The sequence below is a fragment of the Balaenoptera musculus genome, chromosome 12 (assembly GCF_009873245.2).
Source record: "Balaenoptera musculus isolate JJ_BM4_2016_0621 chromosome 12, mBalMus1.pri.v3, whole genome shotgun sequence".
NCBI classification, from domain to species: Eukaryota; Metazoa; Chordata; class Mammalia; order Artiodactyla; family Balaenopteridae; genus Balaenoptera; species Balaenoptera musculus.
In genome coordinates, this window is record NC_045796.1 from 32,880,415 (window position 1) to 32,905,249 (window position 24,835).

At 37.8% G+C, this 24,835-nt stretch overlaps 1 protein-coding gene across 6 annotated transcripts in view; it reads right to left on the bottom strand.

Moving 5' to 3' along the window:
* TMEM200A (transmembrane protein 200A) overlaps positions 1 to 24,835 on the bottom strand; it is a 71,699-nt gene that overhangs the window by 10,903 nt on the left and 35,961 nt on the right. The window contains exon 1 of one of the 6 annotated variants that reach the window (XM_036872087.1): positions 8,625 to 8,699. The exons of the other annotated variants lie outside the window; for them this stretch is intronic. The gene's annotated coding sequence lies outside the window, so the exon portion shown is untranslated. Of the gene's footprint in view, positions 1 to 8,624; positions 8,700 to 24,835 lie in introns of those variants that run through there. 6 annotated transcript variants of the gene reach the window in all.

The following is a 24,835-nucleotide window of genomic DNA, read 5'->3' on the forward strand; positions in this document are numbered from 1 at the left end:
AAATACAGAATTTTTTGATAATTAGCAGCATGATACCCAGTCATTAAAGATAAAATATCATTTTATGGACAAGTACTTCCTAGACATGCAGAAAATGCTAGGAACGGAAAATGCACTTGGAAATCTATATATGTTCTTTGTTACTGATGCTTTCATAACCTGCCAGCCTGACAAACTGTAAAATATGGGCCTAAACCAATTATGAGCTGTGTAACAGTGATGTGGAACAATTTCTTTCCAAGGGCTAAAAGCCAGGAAGCCCATGGAACACAAAAGTCTTCAGGAGGCCAAATAACAGATCCATAATGAGCTGTTAGAAAAAAACTCTGCTGAGAGCCAGTGGGAGACATTTTCCGCAGGAACAGAAGAAATCAGAACCTCTTTCCTCAAAGTAGAAATATACTCCCCGCCCTGGATCCCAATTCTTCAAATCTGGACGGGTCCTTAGAAGGATTGTCACACTCCCTGTTCACTTTGTTTCCTGACAGGAAGTCGACTTGAAATTGGTGTAAAGAAGCTATCACTAAAGAAGTCACAAATTTACTAAGATGCAGGAAGTTAGCTGAGATATTCCTGCATAAAGAGCTGAAGTATTTAAAATCACAAATTGGACTTTTTATATGGATCCCTCCTCTGCAGGAGAGCATATTTCGTAACTTCACTTACAGGTAGGGTGACCGTGTTTTTGAAGACAATATTGGAAAGTGAGACTCTAAAAAGTGGTAATGTCCTTTCCAGTGATTTTAAATGCCTGGAAAATCCAAACACATGCTGACATTCCTATAGGGCAAGGGGCAAAGCTGGAGGGCAGTAGGAAGTTTCAATCCCAGTTGCTCCACTTTCTAGCCAATATCTTGTATACGTCTGTCAGTTTTGCATGTAACACAGCTGTGCCAATACCGTTAAGGATGCAAAAGGTCTTGCCTTCTTCTCTACTGTAAAGAAGGAACCACCTCCCACCAGAGTAAAAACACCATCTAAATTAGCAGTGAGCCATGTCATCTTTTAATCCACAGTAACAGTATGGTAGTACATCAAATTTCTTATAAAGTTTTCCAACTGACAGTAGCTCTAAGCTACATAGCATTTTTAAAACCCTAGAAAAACATTAGGAAATAGTTCAAAGTCCATCTAGAGAATTTACTTTTTTTTCCCATAAGTAAAATCTGAGCAGGATTGCCTTTCAGGCAAAATAGAAAGTGGTAGGAAGAGAGGCCTTGTGAGGGATGGCAAGACCAAACTCCACAACTCACACTAAAAAAGAATCTATTAAGCTTGGAAATACAAGAGTCCCTTAGCATTTAGGGGACATATTCCACAGGTCCTTTAGAGAAACCCTACTATTGGTAAACGTATTGAAAAAAAAATACAGGAGGCAGTGGGAATGCATGTAACTATTTTTATTTTCATTTTCTTCCCTCTCTTCTCCTATTTGTACAGGTTAGTGGCAGCAAGGGGAATTGAGGAAAACATATTTTTAGGCTTCCAGTTAAAAAAAAGGATTTGTTGGCCAGTCTGTGTTTCTCTTCTCTTATTTGGGAATTACTTGTGCTCAAAGTAAAAGCCCAACAGCACAAAGTGAAGAAGAAGTCTCTCCCACCCCTGTTTTCTCTAGTTCCCCTTCCCAGAGGTAAGCCCAGTGTTGGATTTCTCCTAGCTATTTCCAGAGAGGGGGGAGAATATTTTCTCATTTGGTTTTTCACAATTGATTTATACAAGCTGTTTAAAAATCAGCTCTCTGGTAGTAATATGCCTGGCAAACATATTTAATTTATATTTTTACTTTTTTTCATTGTATCTTTAACCAAACAGAAGATTTCAATTGTATGCGGTTAACCTTATCAGTATGTTGATTGATGGCCTCATATAATCATTAGAAAGACCTTCTTCAATGTTAGATTGTATTAAAAATTTTCCCATGTTTTCTTCTAATAATTTTATATGCCAATTATCTTCCATTTTAATTTTCTGATGTATTTGGAATTCCTTTTTGTGTAAGAGCTGAGATAGGGATCTACTTTGTTGACAGGTAATCAGTCACTCCTTTCTCGGTTTGAAATGCTACTTCCATTATGTGTTACTTTCATATATCAGTACTATATACCAAATCTCATGTGCATATGGATCAATATTAAGGGACTGACATATATACACTAATATGTATAAAATGGATAAATAATAAGAACCTGCTGTATAAAAAAATAAATAAAATTAAATTAAAAAAAAAAAAGACTTACCATTCTGTTCCAATAATCAGTCTATTAGTTTGCCAGAACCAAACTGATTTAATTACCATTTGTATTAAAATACATATTTGAATATCTGATAAGATTAGTCCATTCTCATTCTCCTTTGCCAAAAGTTTCTTGTCTATTGTTACACATTTTATGTGCCTACGAACTTTAGAATTTGATTTTTAAAAATCCAGTTAGTATTTTTATTGGGATCGTGCTAAATTTCTACATAAATATAGGGAAACTTGGCATTGTTATACCACAGCAGCATTTTATCTGAAAAGTTTTATTTTATATATTTTTTAAACATAGATCTTTCTTAATTTTTGTTACTTTTTATTTCTTGGGTATTTTGTCACTGGGTTTCTATTGCACATTGGTGTGTTTTCTGTCAGTATCATTTCTATCTTCAAGTGATTGTTGTTTGGATGTAGGAAGGCTACTGATTTTTGTACATTAATTTAGTACTAAGCTACTTTACTGAACTCGCTCACTTAAATAAAAAACTTTTCAGTTCATTCTCTTAGTTCTAGAAATATAATTACGTCATCCAGATATATTTTGGCCTCCCCTTTCCCAATTTTAAACCTACAATTGCTATTATCTAACTATCCCCCACTACCCGGAGAGCAAAGGTAAGCAAGTACACAACAGGAATGACGTGGACATCCTTGCCTCGCTCCTATTGAATGGGAATGCCTACTGTTTCACCCCTGAAAAAGTACCAATCAGTGCCTGTTTTAACTGAGAGTTTTTACCTAGAATTCCAGGAGACAAAATTAACTGATTCAGAGCTGCTGAGGGAGAGGAAGACAGAGAAAATGGGCAAAGGGCAGAAAAGAAGGAAGAGGGAAAGGTGGGAAAAGTGGAGGACAAGATGGAGAAACGTATTGGGGGAGAAAATTATGGATTATTAGTGCAAACATTAACTATCTGAAAGTGAACAACTCCTGTATATTTCCTTAAAGGTCCTTACTTCTTTTCATCTCTTCTTTTAAAAAAACATTTATATAAGGACAGGAATTGTCCTCCTGGGGTTGCTGGGATGACTGAATCTTCTACAAATCCTGACTCTAAATATATTAGCTAAAAGGGGAAAGCTGAGAAGAATGATAGACTGTATGAAATGTCAGGAATATGAAAAAGACTGGAAAGAATGCTTAGCAGTAAAAATGATTCAAGAGAGACCTAACCTAACATCAACGGGGGATAAAACCGTGTTTCTAAAAACATTATACAGGCACATTACGACTTTCTACAAGGGTAGGGTATTTGGGGATCATGCTTGAGATATTTTTAGCTTCAAATATCAGTTATACTTTAGAATGGTTTGCTTCATTGGTCATTTCCTGTGAGAGATAGCAATCCAAGAGAAAAATGGACAAAAGACATTAATAGTCAATTCACAGAAGAAAAAAATACAAATGTCCAGTTAACAAATGAAAAGGGCAACTCAGTAGCAAGCAAAGAAATGCAAACTAAAGCAATATCAAAAGTAAAGTTATAACTTTACTTACTAATTGACAAAAATGAAAAAAAGAGGGATTGATTATGCCCCTTATTGGTGAAGTGTAAGAAAATAAACTCTAATAAGCTGGCAATGAGAGGACAAGTTGGTACTTTTTTGAGGTGTAATTTGGGAATGACTTTCCAAAGTTTAACTGTCCATTCCCCTTGCCACGCCCCCCATTTCACTTCTACAAAGACATCCTTTAGAAAGACGTGCAGAAGTGCACATAAAATCATGCATTCAGTGCTACAGTAATGGCAACAGCTTGGAAATAACTTAAAGGTTCATCAACAGAAGATTGTGCTGCATCTGTATAATAGAATATTATGCAGATATCAAAAATGATTGATATAGACCAATAAAGAAAAATTTTCACATCATATTTTTGAGATTTTACAACAGAAATAAGAGTCCAGGCCTGTTGATGTCAAACATACAGACGTGTTTGAATATGCACTGAAATAACGCAGGAGGCAACCTCACTGTTAACGGTGCTTATGTTTGAAGAGTGGGATTGCGGGGGATACCTAACAGAACGCTCACTTTCTACATATCCAAATTATTCACGTTTTTGCAAGGAGCGTGCACTGCTTTTATTTCATTTCCATTTGGGGACTCTAATTAAATACAGAGCAAAAAAAAGGATGCTGTAACTTGTCAAATAAGATAAAAAGTAGACCAACCCGATAGACATTTGGGTAATTCTGTGGACTTGCTAATTTAAAAACAGGTGTAATGTAGCCTTTGAGGCAAAAATGCAGAACTTGAAAAAATACGAAATGGCGAAAATCACTAACCAGAGTAAACCAGAAATTCAGGAATGAAAGATTTACTTATGGTACATCATAATCTTGAAGCACAGAAAACAATTCTTACCTACCTGGGCAACACTTGCATTTACTGGGTGCAAGGCAACATAAAGCATGAATTAAGAATTGTTATCTGCCTTTAAACAATTTATAATCTAGAACATGCTCAAGGATAATGCTGTATATTGTAAAGCAAATCTTTTATCAGGATTGATCAGCTTTCTCTGTGCCTGGGCCATCCTGACCTATTCACACAACTCCCTTCTGGCTTTCAGAGGGCGTGTGGCTTGATTTCTTTCCCCAGAGCTCAGTCCTTGCTGAGAGCTTTTGGTTACTCTCACCTTCCAACTTTGATTCAATTATGCAAATGAGTTTCTTATGGAGATTATCTGGCAACTTCAAAATTATTATTCTCATAAAGCATGCAGCCACCAAGGCTGGACAGAGATCTTCAGCTTCATTATGAGAGGAAAACTGGGCTGGGGCTCCGGAAAGGGGTCTTCCACTTAACCTGATTTATATTCATCTCCTCCTAAAGATGATGGAGCAAGACAGAATTTTATTTAATTTTCATGCTCTGCAGTGAAATCTCTGTTCTGTCCCCTCCATTTACCCTGTTTCATCCTTTGTGTGCAGCACAGCCCAGTGTCTACAGAGACTCATGAGTCATCCCAGTGTGAGGGTCTGTCTGGGCAGGGCCTTATGGCAGGAGCTGGATGGGGTGGCAGGAAGGAGACCACCCTTGCACTCAAGGATTACCTCATACGTGCCTTTTCTCTGCTTAATCTGAACCTAAAGAAGGTATATTTACATTGAACTTTTCTTCAAGGCATTAACAACCCTGGGGCTTATTTAAGATGAGTTTATGCCAAGGGTGAGCTTTCCTATAAATTCACATGACTTCAATCTGAGTTTTAAAATGCCTTTAATCTTGATTTTTTTCCATCAAAATCAAATACTAGTAGGGTTATAGCGGTAAATTTTTGCTTCTGTACTCTATTTTTTTTTTTTGATTGGCTGTAGTTACATGCTGTACCACAGATTTTATTTGTATCCTTTTGGAGTTTAACCAAACATTTGTTGGCTTTTTCTCATATTAGCTCATTAAATCCTCACAATAACTATGAAAAGTAGTTATCAACATTCCCCTCATACCAATGAGCTAAGAGTTCAAGAAGACATGCAATTTGTACGTAAGTAACTGTCTTACAAGATTTCCAACTCCAGTTCTGACTATACAATTTCTGTAGCCATGACATTACCTTCTGAAGAACTGGCTGTGTTTTCAAAATGAAAATGGTATAGAGAATTGAAGTAATCAGTCAGCTTATTCAGGCTTCAATATCCTTTGCTTTAAACCATATATTTATAGGGAGTCTGGATTATTTTTGTATTACTTTTTGAATGATAAAGAGAACTATCCTTTCTTCCTAAAATCTGCATAAGATAATGAAATCAAGTAATTAAGTAATCAAATAACAGTCCTAATTCTTCAGTTGAACACCGACTATGTCCAAAGCTCTGAAGTGAATCTGACATCCTCTGTGCTCTTATTGGGCTGAGCGCCTAGAGCAGGGGGACAAGCAAGTACTAAGAAGTGTTCTAGGCACAATGATGGAAGTATTCATGGGGCACAGAGAAGGTCAAAAGGAGATAATGACCTTGGGGTGGGGGAGGGAATGAGCAGGAGAGGTTTCATTAAGAAGGTGACCCTTAAGATGTCTTAAAAGAAGGGAGGAGGGAAAGCAGAGAGGCAGAGAGGAATTTCCAGCAGAGAAAACAGAAGGAAGATAAGCCACAAGTGGACCTGCATGAAGTCAGACTGATTGGAGATTTAGACCCAAGTAGTGTCACTTTCTGTCAGCAATTCCCAAGCAGAACGCAGAATTCAGTGGTAAAATCCTTAAGCCTTGCTTGATGGAGACACTAGTCACCATCATAGCTCCTCTGCTGGACCTGTGATCTCAGATAGTAATCCCTTCTCATAAAATAGTTGAGGACTATGTCCTGCTTAAAAAGTCATTTTAGGATTCATTCACATTTAAATGGAACAAAGTTGACTAAACTAAGGTCTACAGACTTACTGAGATCGAAGGAGATGTTAGTTAAGTGGTGACTTTTTAATACTAATGAATCCCAGAAAGAAGGGAAAAAGTTTTATCCTGAATCTCTTCCAAGAGAACTGCCAAGAAGTTTATCTGGAGACTTTGGGGGAGAGGATGTAAATTGAGAAAAGAATAAAAAAATTAAAAATGAGAAAGGTACTAGTGTTTATTGAGCTCCGATTTTTTTTTTAGGAAAATACATATTATCGTATTTAATCTTCAGAAAAAGTCTGTGAGAGAGGAAAAGCTGTACCATTTCACTGAGGCTCAGATAGGGTAAGTAATTTGCTCAACACCACACAGCCAGGAAGTAGAAGAGCAAGATTTCAAGTCCAGATCTGTTTAGCTTAAAATCATGTGATTTCTCCTTCAATCATATTGCTTGTTAACAGAAATAGGATTAGGGGAAGGAGGCATAATTGGAAATGCTGAGAGAAAACAAGGAGATGAGGGGGAGAAAGAAGAGTTTACGATCGTGAATTTAGGATGTAGTGAGGAAAAATACATTATTTAAAGAAAAAGCAAACGTGTCATTTAAAGAAAAAATACATTATTTAAAGAAAGAAATCATATGCATCTCTGAATTGCACGGCATAATGCCACGCCCTCAATAACTTGCAATTGTTGGTGATGACAAAATGAGTTCAGCTTCTAACCTTTATAAGAACCACTTACATAAAAATTATCAAGATAGTATGTGGGAAGTAATCAAGTTCCTCAAAAAAAACAAAACCAAAAAACCAAAACCAAAACCAAATACCACAAATACCCAAATACCACATCACCCAATACACAGATAAAAGAAAGATCAACTATCCCCAAAAGCAAGTAACACTTGTTGCTTGATGGCAACACTTAATCTATTTAGCTTCTTATATATCTTATTACTTTGAGGCATAAGTTTTGGTATTTTATCTTTTTATCGCTACAGATTTGACCATCTAGCTCCAAAACTAAGGATATGTAAACTGACTCCTATTACCCTAAACTTATAGATAATATTTTAAAACCCAATCAGCTTAAAGATTCCACTTTTCACCTGAAGTATCAGATGAGAAGTATAAACTAAGGAAATGTCAGCAAAAGGCTTTTATTTGTTAGCTTTTATTTTTTAGTGTTTATACAAAAGCTTTTTCTCTCTTTCCAGAGGGTAATTTGACAACATGATTTTTTTTCCTTTCAATTACATTAACACAATGATTTGATCAACTAATTATGATACATTCAAATAAAGGAATACCATGTAGTCAGTTTTACAAATGTAGAAAATCATTTAATGACAGGAAGAAATGTTCAATAAATATGCTAATTGAATATAAACAGAACAATGTAGTAGCAATCTCATTTATTTGAAAATTTATATTTTACACACACACACACACACACACACACAAACACACACGGCTAGAGAACAGACACCAAAATGTACACAGCTGCTTATAGTGTACTGATTGAGCTACACAAATGCCCCTGTTGTAACTAGAGATATACACAGAGAAAAGATATACATAAAGAAAATACCCAGATAAGCCATTTGGAAAAGAGCTGATTTTATGGTCTAACTAATGTAATTTCTAGTTTGCTCATCTATTAATAAACATCCCAAACAGAAAATCGCTTAAAATCTGGACTTTCATTTCTTCAGGCTCACGTGTGTCTTTATTCTCAAAAGTCAAATTACTCTGTTGTTACATCAAGATCAACTTAAGAGCTAATACCATGAAATTAAAGCTTGAAGCGGTCAACTAAATGATAAATCTCCTTGTGCAAAACTGCAGACACATTAATTTTATCTCCTACTAATATAGCTGAAGTAATTCCTTTTTAATGATTTCAAAAAGGCTGACCAGCTAACTAGCTAGATACCAGGAGTATAATAATAAAAAAAAAAAAAACTCATGAATTTCTTAAATAGTTGGTTAAAGGCTCCAAATGTTTGCTACAAGGAAACCATCCCTTTACTGACCAAATACAGCCTTCATAAGCGCTGGGCAGGCTACTCCTTCAGCTTTCTCTCTCTACAAGGTCTTCTGGGATGAGACAGCTCCCATGCGTAGGAATTCATAATCCGTAACAATCAAAACAACATTTGAGTAGACACATAAAAGAGAAGACAAGTATTATGATATCAGAAAGATAAATAATTAGGAACATCCCACCAGTTCAAAAGCAACATGAAAAACAAAGCAAAACCAGTACCTAGAAAGAAACTAGCACTGGAAAATTTGGGCTCCTTCTGGAAGGAGCACCGGAAGAGTTCAGATGGAGTAGTGCCGCTCAAAGTAACAAAGCATTGGTATAACCCATGAGCTTGTTAGAAATGCAAATTCATGGGCCCTCTGCCACCTACTGCATCAGTAACCCTGGGGATGGGCTCAGCAATCTGTTTTCACAAGCCCTCTAGGTGATGCTGATGTTACTGAAGTTTGAGAGCCACTGAGATGGAGGAATTTCCTTAACAGACCCAGTCTTTACTCCGATGCAACAGTGGGGAGGGGACGGCTGACTGTATTCTTCTAAAACAGGACGCTTTTTCAGGGATGGAAGGAGGTGGGGAAGGGAATGATGTTATTAGAGAAATATGGCTCGAGGCAACAATGGCCAGCAGTGCTGTAGGATCTGGGAGACCCCTCCTTGCTTCCCCAGTGGTCACTTCCAGCCATGAGGATGAAAGAAATGAAGAGAAAGGAAAAAGATAATTAGCATAGGATTGCAGGGGGTCCCTGCACTGAGAAAATGTCCCCTTGTTCTCTCTTTATGCCTGAAATTCCTTTAACTGGGGACTGTACCTTTGTTGCACTGTCGTTCTGTTCTTCATTCACGGTTAATGAAGATCAACTAAGTTCCAGATGCTTCTGGGCATTGGGGACCCAAGGCTAAAGGATGACAGGGTCTTCACTGTAGAGAAGCTCACAGGCCAGAATAACACATTTAAGATCAAAGTGCCAACTAACACATAAAGTCATTTGTGGTAAAATGTAATCAATCAACCATCCATCACAATGACCCAATGACCGATTCTTTCCTGTTTAGCGGAAAAGAGTGAAAAAATAAGGCAAGAGAAATGTCTCCTCCCAAGGAAAAAGGAAGACAAAAAAGGACTCTAAAAACCAAGGGGACCTATTTTTGCCTAAATGGCTTTGACTATACTGTGACTTGCTTACCATCAACCTGGAAGAATCTAGGAACCATAAGCAGGGTTTTGCAGCTTAACACAGTGCAAAGGAATGTGCAGAAACAGGGTTGGACACTCAAAAATAATGAACTTGGCTCTATAACATGAAATGTATAATTCCAATCCTCTTTGTTATTTAGCAGTTTATAAATAAAAATTTCCCATCTGGACAGAAGAGAATAACTGACTACTGTTACATCTAAGTCAGCTGAGTCCTGATGCTGTGTCTGTGTAGCACACTGAGGCATTTCCCTCATGCAAGGTTAGGAAGTCATGCAGCTCTATTTTTCTTCCAGACACAGGCTCTATTTCAAAAATTCTATTTTCCTAAGACACACTACATGTAACAAGCTGATATAAGGTTCAAATCATCATTATGAATAAAGTTTGTAACCAATGTAAGTCATAACAATCCCTAACATTTACTTAGTTCTTGTAAGGTACCAGGCATTAAGCTTAGTGTTTTACATTCACTAAATTAACCCTCCTGGCAATCCTACTAGGGCTAAGTGGTGATCATTAGGGCTGTTCATCAATATTTCAGTTCTCTTTCCAGGCTCACAGGCCCACTGTTGGTTTTCATTTTCCCAACCCCATGAAGTTAGGCAAGAGAGGTGGCTTACCTTGGTCTGTCAAATGTGAGTGAAGAGATGTATGTCCTTTCCTGGCAAAAACCTTTAAGAGCCTGTGTGTGATTTGCTGTGATCCCTTCCCCTTGCCATAATGATCATAATGCCATAATGACAACCTTCCAGATAATAAAAAGACAATCATCCCAGGTTCTCATATAAGGATGATGTGAAAGAGCTACTGGGCAACCCACAACAGACATGAGTGAGTAAGAAATACATCTTGTTTTAAATCATTGAGATTTGGGGACTCTTCGTTACTGCACATAACCTATTCTGACTGATACAGATAGGTACTACTGTTATTCCAATGTTATACCAGAGAAGCTGAGAGTCAGATGGACTGAAAAATACCTTACTAAAACACAGAGGGCTGGTGTCACCAGGAAGTGTCTTTTTGTTTAATACCTGATCCTCTGGCTTCAAAACCCAAAGGAATTCATTAGCTGATTCCTCAAAGATTCCCCCTTGTGGCTCCAGTTCATACTTTGCCAAACTGATCTATCACATGACTAATAACTGCTCAGTTTGCCCTCATCTAAAGAGATTAAGCATATCGCCCACTGTGACTCAGTTTGTATGTGACTAAAGGAAAGACAAATCTAGATGTTTCTGGCACTAAAGCTTGTGATTTTACCACAATGCTACATTGCTTTTATGGCTAAATGTATCCAGAAAGACTAAAAGTTCTGGTCCTTAATAGCTGCAATCTTGAGGTAATAATTTATGTTATAGCTTCAGGTTTTTTATTTGTAAAGTGAGAACACTTACCCTCTCTTCCTCATAGGTTGCTCTCAGCTAGGTTGTTTAAAGGGTTTGCAAACTATACATCAATAGAATTAGGAGTAGTAAATAGTAAAACTTCAGCTCTGAGACACTCCATGGTTTATAAGTGGCTCTAAAAAATGGAAGCAATAACTTTGTATTCAGTTCTTTTAGAAGAAAAGCTTTTCATTCCCATTATTAGGTATGAAAACATTTCTAAAATACAATATTTCATTCCACGCTCCTCAAACAATATTAAACATAATTCAATTTTCTCTTGATGGCTCAGAGTTGTTTTGCTTTATTTTAATTATGACTATCAACTATGACATGGTTTTGTGTGATACTCTGAAAGTCTTGTAAAAAGTCAAGGTTTCCCCTTAAGAGCTTATGATCAAGAATGGGAAATGACTTTTTGAAAGCATAATCATGCCACTAGGCAAATATAGTTAGTGCTGTCACACAAGTAAGGTCCCACCGAAGTCTGGAGGAGGGAGAGATGACCCTGCTGTCAGCCGACACTGCCATTGGGAACAGTGGGTTCCTGCAACCGTCTTTCCCTGTCCAGTTCTTGTTTGGGGCTTTGGCCTTAGAAATGAGAAAGCCAAGCAAATAGATTTATTGATACTATGTGCAAATTAAGAGCAAGCAAAGTTGGAGTGAAGGCTTTGAGGACACATACACTTTGGGCTTTATGACATCTATTTGACTTGTTTTTTGACTTTTGGGATGTGTGTCTACTTCCTGTTTTGCTGCTCTTAATCTGTCTGCAAATTTCCAGTGAGTGTAAAGTTAGTATACTGGATCCTCTTTTATGTGTTTAGATACATGCAGCATGACTACAAGAAAATAAGTCTCTTCTAGATTTTACATTCCACATACATTCTCATAAAGAGGCCATTTGTTCAGGGCTTACCAATATATTGAAATTTCTTCACCTGGAAGATTCTTTCCATATGTACCCACACATTGCCAAGTCAATTTGAACCTGAGTAAACACGACTGTTGATGATACTTTCAAACAAATTTTTAAAAAGCACTACCCACTTGTGTTCAATTTTTAATTATTTGGGTTTTTTGAACTCTGTCATAATGTCAAAAGTAAGTATAATGTCAAAAAGGATAAAATGATGAACAACTCAAACTTGATCCTCACCTCCTTGGATCTACCTGTTGAGTGGGAAAGATAGACTTTGAATAAATAATTCTGAGTTACATGTGTTAAGAAGGGAAAATGTAGGATGACATGGAAGTGAATATCAAGGTGACGTGTTAAGAAGGGAAAATGCAGGATGACATGGAAGTGAATATCAAGGTGACCTATCTCAGTCTGAGAAGTATGAGGAAGTGACTTTACACTGAGACAGTGTAGAGAAGGGAGGAAAGAACAGCACGTTCCAGGACTCTGAAATGGTTGAGTAGCTGGTTCTCAAAGAAATGAACAGAAACAATGTGGCTCAGGCAAGGCGGTGAGTGAAAAGGTAGAAGGGGCAAGATCACATGAGGTTTCATAGATCATATTAAGGGCTTTGAACTTTATCTTAGGAGACATGATGAATGGGCTTTATGCAGAGAGAGACTAGGATCAAATCTAGGATCAAATTATAAGACTCTTGCTGCCATATGCAAAGGAGGTACAAATGATCTAGGAAGACTAGTTAAGAAGCCCCGCGGCAATCCAGGTAAGAGACGATGGTAACTTGAACGAAGGTGGTGGCTATGGGATCAATGAGTGGACAGACCTGAGAAGGCAGTTTAGAAGGCAGAATAAATAGATCCTGGCATTAGAGTAGATGTGGGAGATAAAGGAGAGAAACTTGTCAAGATGATGCCTAGTTGCTGGCTTGAGCAATTGGATGTGGATAATGGCACCTTTTAGAAAAATAAGGAACAAATAGAAGCTGTTGGAGGGGAAATTTTAGCTTTGAACATGTTATTGGATCTTACATTCCTAGAGACTTACTGTTAACTGACGATATGTACACACACACACACACACACACACACACACACAAATCAAAAGCTGAAAATTTAATCCATCGATAAAACAAGCATGAGGCTTAATGACTATGAATCATAATAATGTTGTTTTTCTTAGTGACATAGAATCTTTGAATCTTTACACTAGTCAAATACTACATGATGAATGTGATTTTGGAATTAATTTATGTTCTTTTACAGTATTATTTATTTTATAACTTGAAAAAGAATCTCAGTAGCAATTAGTATGGAATAATTGTTAAACTTAATTTACTATTAAGAAAACAACAACCCCAAATAGCCTGATTCCAAAATAAATGTCTTAATAAAAATCAATGTAATTATGACATTTAAAATGCAAAAAGAAAAAAAGTAGCAATGTCTATAAAATATTCAGTATATGAAACAGTTTGAAGTCTTGGAAGAAAAGGGAATTCAATGTACTATTGTTACCAAATTATTTCTAGTTTAATTTCCAAATGACTTGTTTCAATAAAGACGATAAATTTTCACTAATGATGCTTATAAATACTATAACACTTCCTTACACATATATAGCACAGTAACTCATTTACACATCAGATTGCAGTTTTCTTTTAAATAAGGGCACAAGCTCAGACACCCTCTAAAAATTGTCTTGTGGGCCGCAGGAAAGGAGGCATCTAATGACACTTCAGTAGAGAGAAATAGATCTCATGAGCAGGAAAGGGGTGACACATTTATTGTAATTATTTAGTAAACTATAAAAATGGTGTTCAAAGGAGTCCCAGTGTCCTTTCAAAAGTTAAGGGTCTATTACGTTATGAAGATTTTGGTTCTCTTTTTTCTAACTACTGACATGTAGTTTTCTTTAAATTATAAAGAGCTAACTTCTTCACCAAGTAATGATACAATTCATTAACAATGAAGCTTGCTGTTGGTAAGTCAAGCACACAGAATCGAGAAGCACATACTAAGTGGTTCATCTCTTCAGCTTCCAATTTCATCTTGTCGTCTCTACAGGGTGCAGGGGGAATTACTCTCTTCTGCTTATCCTCCTGACTTGGCACCTTATCATGCACTTGGAAGGAGAAAAAAATCCCTCCCCCTTTGGGCTAGACCTCTGTTCTTTACATCCCCCACTGTCTCTAACTCCTTGACTCTCTTCCCCTTGCTCCTACTACTTCAGAGGCTAAATTTGCAAGCCCTTACATTCCACTGAATTCTATTCTGAATGGTGCGGTAGGGATGGGCTTTTAGCTCTCATGGATAGATTATCTATAAAAAAATAAAACCTTTTATACTGCCCCCAAATAATTTACAAAACAATAAAATCTTTCATAATGCCGTAAAATGATTTACCTCCTATGCGTTAATAATGCCAAAAGAGTCTCTGACTCTTCCCTTCCTTTGTATTTAAAATCCAAAGATTGGTTTGGAAGTTCAGTACATTCCTGGCTTCAGAAAAACAGTGTGTATGAGCAAGGAAAAATAACTCTCCAACCACATGTATGCATTTGCTGGCTGACTTGTTTATTATGCATCTACTCCATTTTTGGAGTAGCTCTAAGAGAACATTTTTGTTCATAAATTCCTAGCATAGCACTTGACACACAATATACTCTCAGATAACATTTCTTGAATGAAGATGAAGTCTAGAGAACTGGACTTGGCCAAGTGATGCTACAACAAGTCACTTCTCTGTGCTCAAGAGGTTGGAATTCAAGAAAAACAATACATGCACACATTCTTGTACACTGGACTGTGCAACGTACACATAAGGAATTATAATATTTACAAACACCATTAATAAAAATCACCACCTTTACTGAAATGAGTCATGTGAAAATTAAACTAGTAATAATTTGGTAACAATAATATACTGAATTCCCTTTTCTTCCAGGGTTTAAAAGCATTTCATATACAGAATATTTTATAGACATTGTGCCTTTTTTTCCTTTTCACATTTTAAATGTCATAATTACATTGATTTTTATTAAGATTTTTATTTTGGAAGCAGTTGGAAGCAGACTCTTTCTTGTTGTTTTCTTAATAGTAAATTAAGTTTAACAATTATTTCATACTAATTGCCACTGAGATTCTCCTTCAAGTACAAAGTAAATAATATGTAAGAGCACAGAGATTAGTCCCCAAATCACATTCATCAGTAAGCATTTGGCTCTAGTGTAAAGATTCAAAGGTTCTATTTGGAATAGGGAAGTTAATGATATTTTAGACAGATGATATTCAAAAGTTCTAAGGTAGCAAAATGTTTGATATGTTCCAGGAACAGAAAGAAGGCCAAGGGCTTGGGGGTGAATAGCACAAGGTGAGGCTGCAGAGGTGAATAGGGGGCTAGTCATGCAGGTGTACATAAGAATTGTGGAATTTGTTAAGTGTGTTTAAGTAGGTTAGTGACATGATCCAATATGCAGACATCACTTTGGCAGCTGTGAGGATAATGAATCACAAGGTGGCAAGAATGGAGTAAGAGGTAGACCAGGCGAGAGATGTCGGTGGGTTGGACTAGGCTTGAGACAGGAAGTGCTGAAAAGAACAGAACAGACCACAGAATACACTGATCCATTCTACATAAAGGATAAAGGAGAAGAGCCAAGAACATTTCCAGATCTCTGGCTGGGGCTTTGTGGGGGCGGGGGGGAGGGGATGGTTGTGCCATTTACTGAGACCGGGAAGAAGAAGAAGAAGAAGAAGAAGATTTGTGCTGTGGAGGGCAGTATCAGGATTCAAGAGTTCAGGTGTGGGCATGCTGAGTTTGAGATGCCCGTGACACATCAAAATGGAGATGTCACATAGGCACTGGCTATAGGAGCATGAAGCATAGGGGATGCCTACTTGACATCTGCATTTTATATCTCATAGCCATCTCGATGACAAAGTTTTAGCACAATTGAGACTAAAGGGTAGTCCAAAACAGAGGGAGTTTGAAGGTAGTTCTAGGGTCAAGATCTGGGCTGGAAATATAAACTCAGGGTCCTTAGTATACATCCCATGTGTAGAACAGAAAGTACCTTAGACCTTTTGTCTGATTTAAAAGTACAGACCTGATGGAATGTAAATGAGGAACTGCTGGTACTTGGATTCTGAAATTTTCATCATGGATTTTGGACACAAAATCCTCTGAAGACAACTTACTCCTAAGTAATTAATGCACATGTATATTTTGGAGAAGATATGCTATAAATATATGGTAGTTTCTCATTGAATGCAGAATCAAACATCAAACCTTTGCCTTACTAAAATATGTATTTTCACATTAAAAATAAATCTTAAAAAAAATGACACGAGGAGTCTCAAGAAATCATTTCTCTTCAATTATATGTTCCAGAATCTTGGTGAAAAAATAGGACCACAGATCTTTGGTAAATTGTTAGGTAACTTCTAAATCCACACTTAAAAATGGCATTGAGCTCTATTCCCCTACATGAACAATTCATTCCTGAAGCCATGTGGTGGAGCTGAGGAAGGCAGAAATCCACACAGGAGTAGAGGAGCCATGATGAAGAGAGTGGGGTCCATGATGACAGAGAGTGGGGTGTCAAAGTCTGGCTAGGATGAGGACGATGTACACTCAGAGGGATGGCAGCTCCAACCAGGGTGTCAAAATCTGATTGGAGGAAAGAAGGCATCCCCACAGCAGGGCATGGGGTTGTGGGCTGGGAGGTGTCTAGCCACAGAGTTTCAGAGCCCAAGCAAAGCACGGAGCATTTCTACCTGGGACTGTGGCCCAGCACAGGGCGTCAGAGCCTGAGCAAGGTGAGCTAGGACTCCCTGTGGGAAGGGATAAGGTGGCCTGATGTGGGTGTTGAGACCTGGGCAGCATGAGGAAGGAGTGCTATTGCACAGTAGCCTAGTGCAGGGAATCAGAGCACTGACAATGAGGAGGGAGTCCCCAAGGGGTGGGTTGGGAGCAGCAGTGATGAGAGATTGTGTACCTACTGAGAGGGTCTGTGAGAAGCAGCAATGCCCCGAGAGCAATGAGCACACCTATCATCCAGATCTTGGTTTCTAAAGACCATTCTCCACTAAAAAGAATCAGGGCTTCTGGGAGAAATGGCTAATTTCAGAGCTAAGGCAGGGAAAGTATAAGATGATCTTGGAGCAACATGTGCCTCCCAAAAAACAAGGAAATGCTCAAAGATTAATGGGGGTGTGTCAACATAAAAGCCAGCTTGAATAAGCTCCCACTGGCCAAATAAGGGATAACTGAGCATCAAAATAAATGATAGTAACAGATTGTAACCCATTAAACCATGAGACCACAATAATATAAACTCACATATGTGTAACTTGAAAGGTACTGGCATAAATTCAAAGTACCCCTCACAAAATACTTATTAACTAAAAATGGAAAACAATGTGAAACTTTACAGTGGCACATACCTCTTTATCAAGGGATCAAAGTGAACATCATTATCATGAGATGAACTGAAATCACACACCAAATGACACAATACAGTGCATGAAGGGATCCAGAATAAGCCACTGTGGCATAAAAATTATTTTAAGCTAAAGTCATATGAGTTCCTGAAATCCCTTATCTGCCTAAAAGCAGAGCTTCTCAAAAGAACTCAAAAAATTCAGTTGTCATAAATCCCATCCCGGGCAACAACTCCAATCTTCTCTTTCAGAAAGAGAAGTTGGCACTACAGCCAAACAGATACTGTCACAAAACTATTACATATCTATCCATTCTCCTAAGGCCCATTTATCTTTCCAAAATGTCATTTGTTTTTCCTTAAGTGCCCTTTCTCTCCACTTCCCTTCTAAGAAGTTATTTGCTCTCCCAGAGGTATCCCTCTGGCCCTCCCGATTCTCTATTAAGATGGTATGTAAGCCCCAAATCCTAACTGCCTCTTTGAGTCAAATTTCTTTGAGAACTCCTGTGCATAGATGCATTAAATCTGTTTTTCTTTCCTCTCGCTAATCTGTCTTTTGTCAGTTTAATTCAAAGGCCTCCAAACACTGAACTAAAGACAGTAAAGGAGAAGTGATTTTCCACCTCAACAACACTTCTGTGATATTCCCACTAAACCTGAATCTAACAACAAGGAAGCATCAGACAAACCCACAGCGAGAGACATCTTACAATAACTGGCCTTTCAAGATCATGAAAATCTAGCAAAGACTAAAGAAACATTCCAGATGGAAGGAGACTAAAGAGACATGACCATTGAATCCAACACATGATTCTGGACTAGATCCTTTACGTTATAGAGACAACTGGCAAAACTTGAATAGGGTCAGAAAATTAGATGGTAGTAATGTACCAATGTGAATGGTTTGAATTTGATGGTTATATTATAGGTGAAGGTATCATGCCAATAAGTTATTTTCAAGTGCCTTGGGAAAAAATGTTCTTTGTACTATACTTGCAAAATTTCTGTAAGCATGAGATTTAAAAAAAATAAACACTTCCCAAAATGGCATTGATTTGATTTAGTGCCCCATCCACTCATCCCAACATAGTCAATTACTGGTTTGAAACAAATCTCGAGTGTCAATGTGAGATGCCATATTGAGTTTTCCAAAAATTCCACTTGACAAAGGCAGCCTCCCGATAGTAGCCAAGTCTACAATCCACTGTGGTTTCCCTAGACCTGTGACATCACTAATAACTTATTCTTTTTTTTTTTTAAACATCTTTATTGGAGTATAATTGGTTACAATGGTGTGTGAGTTTCTGCTTTATGACAAAGTGAATCAGCTATACATATACATATATCCCCATATCTCTTCCCGCTTGCGTCTCCCGCCCTCCCACCATCCCTATCCCACGTGGTCACAAAGCACCGAGCTGATCTCCCTGTGCTATGCGGCTGCTTCTCACTAGCTATCGGTTTTACATTTGGTAGTGTATATATGTCCATACCACTCTTTCACTTTGTCTCAGCTTACCCTTCACCCTCCCCGTATCCTCAAGTCCATTCTCTAGTAGGTCTGTGTCTTTATTCCCGTCCTGCCCCTAGGTTCTTCATGACTTTTTTTTTTTTTAGATTCCATATATATGTGTTAGCATACGGTATTTGTTTTTCTCATTCTGACTTACTTCACTCTGTATGACAGACTCTAGGTCCATCCACCTCACTACAAATAATTCAATTTTGTTTCGTTTTATGGTTGAGTAATATTCCATTGTATATATGTGCCACATCTTCTTTATCTATTCATCTGTCGATGGACACTTAGGTTGCTTCCATGTCCTAGCTATTGTAAATAGAGCTGCAAAGAACATTGTGGTACATGACTCCTTTTGAATTATGGTTTTCTCAGGGTATATGCCCAGTAGTGGGATCGCTGGGTCATACAGTGGTTCGATTTTTAGTTTTTTAAGGAACCTCCATACTGTTCTCCATAGTGGCTGTATCAATTTACATTCCCACCAACAGTGCAAGAGGGTTCCCTTTTCTCCACACCCTCTCCAGCATTTATTTTTTGTAGATTTTTTGGTGATGGCCATTCTGACTGGTGTGAGGTGATAACTCATTGTAGTTTTGATTTGCATTTCTCTAATGATTAATGGTGCTGAGCATTCTTTCATGTGTTTGTTGGCAATCTGTATATCTTCTTTGAGAAATGTCTATTCAGGTCTTCTGCCCATTTTTGGATTGGGTTGTTTGTCTTTTTGATATCGAGCTGCATGAGCTGCTTGTAAATTTTGGAGATTAATCCTTTGTCAGTTGCTTCATTTGCAAATATTTTCTCCCATTCTGAGGGTTGTCTTTTCGCCTTGTTTATGGCTTCCTTTGTTGTGCAAAAGCTTTGAAGTTTCATTAGGTCCCATTTGTGTATTTTTGTTTTTATTTCCATTTCTCTAGGAGGTGGGTCAAAAATAATCTTGCTGTGATTTATGTCACAGAGTGTTCTGCCTATGTTTTCCTCTAAGAATTTTATAGTGTCTGGCCTTACATTTAGGTCTTTAATCCATTTTGACTTTATTTTTGTGTATGGTGTTAGGGAGTGTTCTAATTTCATTCTGTTAGATGTAGCTGTCCAGTTCTCCCAGCACCACTTATTGAAGAAGCTGTCTTTTCTCCATTGTACATTCTTGCCTCCTTTATCAAAAATAAGGTGACCATAAGTGCGTGGGTTTATCTCTGGGTTTTCTATCCTGTTCCATTGATCTATATTTCTGTTTTTGTGCCAGTACCATACTGTATTCATTACTGTAGCTTTGTAGTATAGTCTGAAATCAGGGAGCCTGATTCCTCCAGCTCCGTTTTTCTGTCTCAAGATTGCTTTAGCTATTCAGGGTCTTTTGTGTTTCCATACAAATTGTGAAATTTTCTGTTCTAGTTCTGTGAAAAATGGCAGTGGTAGTTTGATAGGGATCGCACTGAAGCTGTAGATTGCTTTGGGTAGTAGAGTCATTTTCACAATGTTGATTCTTCCAATCCAAGAACATGGTATATCTCTCCCTCTGTTTGTATCATCTTTAATTTCTTTCATCAGTGTCTTACAGTTTTCTGCATACAGGTCTTTTGTCTCCCTAGGTAGGTTTATTCCTAGGTATTTTATTGTTTTTGTTGCAATGGTAAATGGGAGTGTTTCCTTAATTTCACTTTCAGATTTTTCATCATTAGTGTATAGGAATGCAAGAGATTTCTGTGCATTAATTTTGTATCCTGCTACTTTACCAAATTCATTGATTAGGTCTAGTAGTTTTCTGGTGGCATCTTTAGGATGCTCTGTGTATAGTATCATGTCGTCTGCAAACAGTGACAGCTTTACTTCTTCTTTTCTGATTTGGATTCCTTTTATTTCTTTTTCTTCTCTGATTGCTGTGGCTAAAACTTCCAAAACAATATTGAATAATAGTGGTGAGAGTGGGCAACCTTGTCTTGTTCCTGACCTTAGTGGAAATGGTTTCAGTTTTTCACCATTGAGGACGATGTTGGCTGTGGGTTTGTCATATATGGCCTTTATTATGTTGAGGTAAGTTCCCTCTAAGTTTCTGGAGGGTTTTTATCATAAATGGGTGTTGCATTTTGTTGAAAGCTTCTTCTGCATCTGTTGAGATGACCATATGGTTTTTCTTCTTCAGTTTGTTAATATGGTGTATCACATTGATTGATTTGCATATATTGAAGAATCCTTGCATTCCTGGGATAAATCCCACTTGATCATGGTGTATGATCCTTTTAATGTGCTGTTGGGTTCTGTTTGCTAGTATTTTGTTGAGGATTTTTGCATCTATATTCATCAGTGATATTGGCCTGTAGTTTTCTTTCTTTGTGACATCTTTGTCTGGTTTTGGTATCAGGGTGATGGTGGCCTCATTGAATGAGTTTGAGAGTGTTCCTCCCTCTGCTATATTTTGGAAGATTTTGAGAAGGATAGGTGTTAGCTCTTCTCTAAATGTTTGATAGAATTCGCCCGTGAAGCCATCTGGTCATGGACTTTTGTTTGTTGGAAGATTTTTAATCAATTTCAGTGCTTATGATTGGTCTGTTTATATTTTCTATTTCTTCCTGGTTCAGTCTTGGAAGGTTGTACTTTTCTACGAATTTGTCCATTTCTTCCAGATTGTCCATTTCATTGGCATATAGTTGCTTTTAGTAATCTTTCATGATCCTTTGTATTTCTTCAGTGTCACTTTTTAATTCTCCTTTTCATTTCTAATTCTATTGATTTGAGTCTTCTCCCTTTTTTTCTTGATGAGTCTGGCTAATGGATTATCAATTTTGTTTATCTTCTCAAATAACCAGCTTTTAGTTTTACTGATCTTTGCTATTGTTTCCTTCATTTCTTTTTCATTTACTTCTGATCTGATCTTTATGATTAATAACTTATTCTTAATTGAATAAGAAGGTCATGCCCCCAAAATACAATCTTATCAGAATTAAGACATAAGTTCATCAGTATTTCACTTGGGCTTTTGAAGTAATCACTCTTGTCATGTTCACTGATTATCATTTAGCTTTTTTTAAAGAAGGGATATGCCACATGAACAGGAGCAACATCTCAATTGTGCATGGGTCTTAATACTGCAAAATTATATCACACAAAATCCTTTCACCAGATAAACTTCTTAGCACTATTAAGTAAGTTCACAGAAATAGGAGATTTTTCTTCACATGGTTATTTTCACATGTAAGCAACTACTATGTATTCTCTTTAAATGAGAACTTACTAGATAATGCCCACAATTCCAGTTAGATCATTAGGACTTAATATATATTTTTTAATGGAAAAGTTAATGTTAAATGTATTTAACATTTTATCTCTCTGCATAGTTTGAATCCATTTGAATTTTTGTCAGCCTTTTAGTTGTCACTTACTGAAGAGATTCTGTGTGTAAAATGAGAGCAAAGCAGTGCAGCTAAAACCATGAGGTTGGTCCTCAATCCCTCCTTAAATCCTGGACCACACAGGGAATCCCCGTTCACAGAGAATTCACAAAAGACCTCTGATCACAGGAACACTTGAAAGCCTGCCCAGGAGATTAGATAATGCTCAATTCTACAACTTAACTAACAAATTCATTTTAGTTTCAAAAATCTTGATACTCAACCTAGCATTTCATTTTAAATAAATGTAGCGCACAATTTTGCTGTTAGCCATATTATATAAACTGCAATATGACAGACCTTCTAAAAACAAAAAATTAACTTCCATATTTTTCTCATGTTTGAAGATCACAACCTACTTCAAGAACATGATTCACTGTTTTTACTTAAAGTGATTTTTTTATTAAAGAGAGAGAGAGGAAGTGCTTTTCATATATAAGGCACAATATTCTAAAGAGAAACACTGCTTCAAAAATCATACAGTGATTTGCTATAATTAATCCTGTCCTCCCAAATGCTAGGTCACGGGCTTTTAAGATGCTGAATTATCTTCCTCTTTTATCTAACCACCTGCTAGTCATGAGATATCAAAATACTTTATAAGAATGACAGTCAGGAAAAAAATCCTTTCTGTCTGAAGCATTTCCTGTTCATCAACTCTTTGAACCTGAGCCAATCCTGCCACGATGGGATGTAGGAAATACATTACTAAGTAGAACTAAGCAAGGCTGCCAGTTCTGCCCTAGTTCCTCAGAAGCCTGTCAGATCCCAGGTAGTTGTAATGACAAGTTGTGCGGAGAAGCTTGGCATGCCCGGGAGTCCAAACTGTCCTGAGATCATTTATTTAACATTACCTCTGACTTCATAAAACAGTGTATTTCGTATAAAGGAAAGCATGCTAGTTCAGAGAGTAAAAGTATAAAGAACCACTTAAAGATACAGACTAAAATTTAAAAGTAGGCTTTGAGGCATCATTTGTCAGTTCATGTCCTATGGAAAGCCAATGTCAAGACAGAATTAGAACTAAAAGAGATTACTGGGGGAAACACCTGACAGATAAAGGGCGAGGGATTCAGGAATAGACAGAGGAAGCCTGAGACCATCATAAACCCCTGGCACCCATGAAAAGAAGGAGAAGGATTGAATAGGAGGAGACTCGGATGTGTACGGCTCTGAGAAAGTCTCTGCCAGCCCAGCCTCAAGCAGACCACCCACTGGAAGAGTCCCTGTTGGGCAGAACTGGCCTGGCCCCAGGCCCCGCCCTGCTCAGTCATTACCCTGGGAGCAGCCCACGGAGAGTGTGGCCCTGAGGGGATGCTGTGGCAGATCAGAAGACGTGGCACCTGCCGGCTGTTGGCTAACTACTCCTACAGCAGTTCCCTCCTGAAGGGAGGTCAGAACAGCAAACTCATCAACGGCTTCAATGCAGAAACAGTAAAACTAGCTAAACAGTATGAATATACTTACTACGCAAGTCTTTCATGTCATTCTGCTACTTGAAAGCCTTTCAGGGTTCTCCCATTTTGATCTAATCATGTCCAAACTCCTCAGCAAGGCACATATGTTCTTTCAGGATCTGGACCCTGCCTTTTCTGGTCAACTCCATTTCCACCTCTTCTTCATAAGCATCCTACCTATGCTCCAGCCAGGCATATTTACTCATGCCCCACATGCTGCATGCCAGTTTTGCTTCTCTGACTCTTCACACGCTCCTTTCTTTCCTGTTGTGTCTGATTCCCCAACCCCATCTAAGCTGCAACACCTGACAAATCCATTCTGGGCTCTGGAGGCATCCAGAACCTAGAGTCCGAATTCGAGGAAAGTAGGTAAGAAATAGGAGGTCGGGATCCGAGGTTGCAGGGTGGAGACCAGAGCAAGGCTAGAACTAATCAAAACGTCTAGGAAAAGGTCTGTCATAGACTTTCGCCAGCCCCAGGTGTCGTTGGAGAAAAATCCATGAAAAATGTCACCTGGGCAGAAAACTTGGAACACTCGCCTTCTGTGTCCCTCTGGTAAGTTTCTAGTCATCCTTTAAGAGCCCCACTGGGTCCTGAAGCCTGTGCAACCTGATCTAATCAGAGCTCCCGCCTGCCTCTCTTCACTGGGTCACTACAGTGTTGTGTACACTGGGGCACTTATACTGTACTAGGAATACGGTCTCTTTTTTAAAAATTTTATTGAAGTATAATTGATTTACAATGTTGTGTTTAACTTCTGCTGTACAGCAAAGTGATTCAGTTATACATATCTGTATCCTTTTTCATATTATTTTCCATTATGGTTTATCACAGGATACTGAGTATAGCTCCCTGTGCTATACAGTTGGATCTTGTTGTTT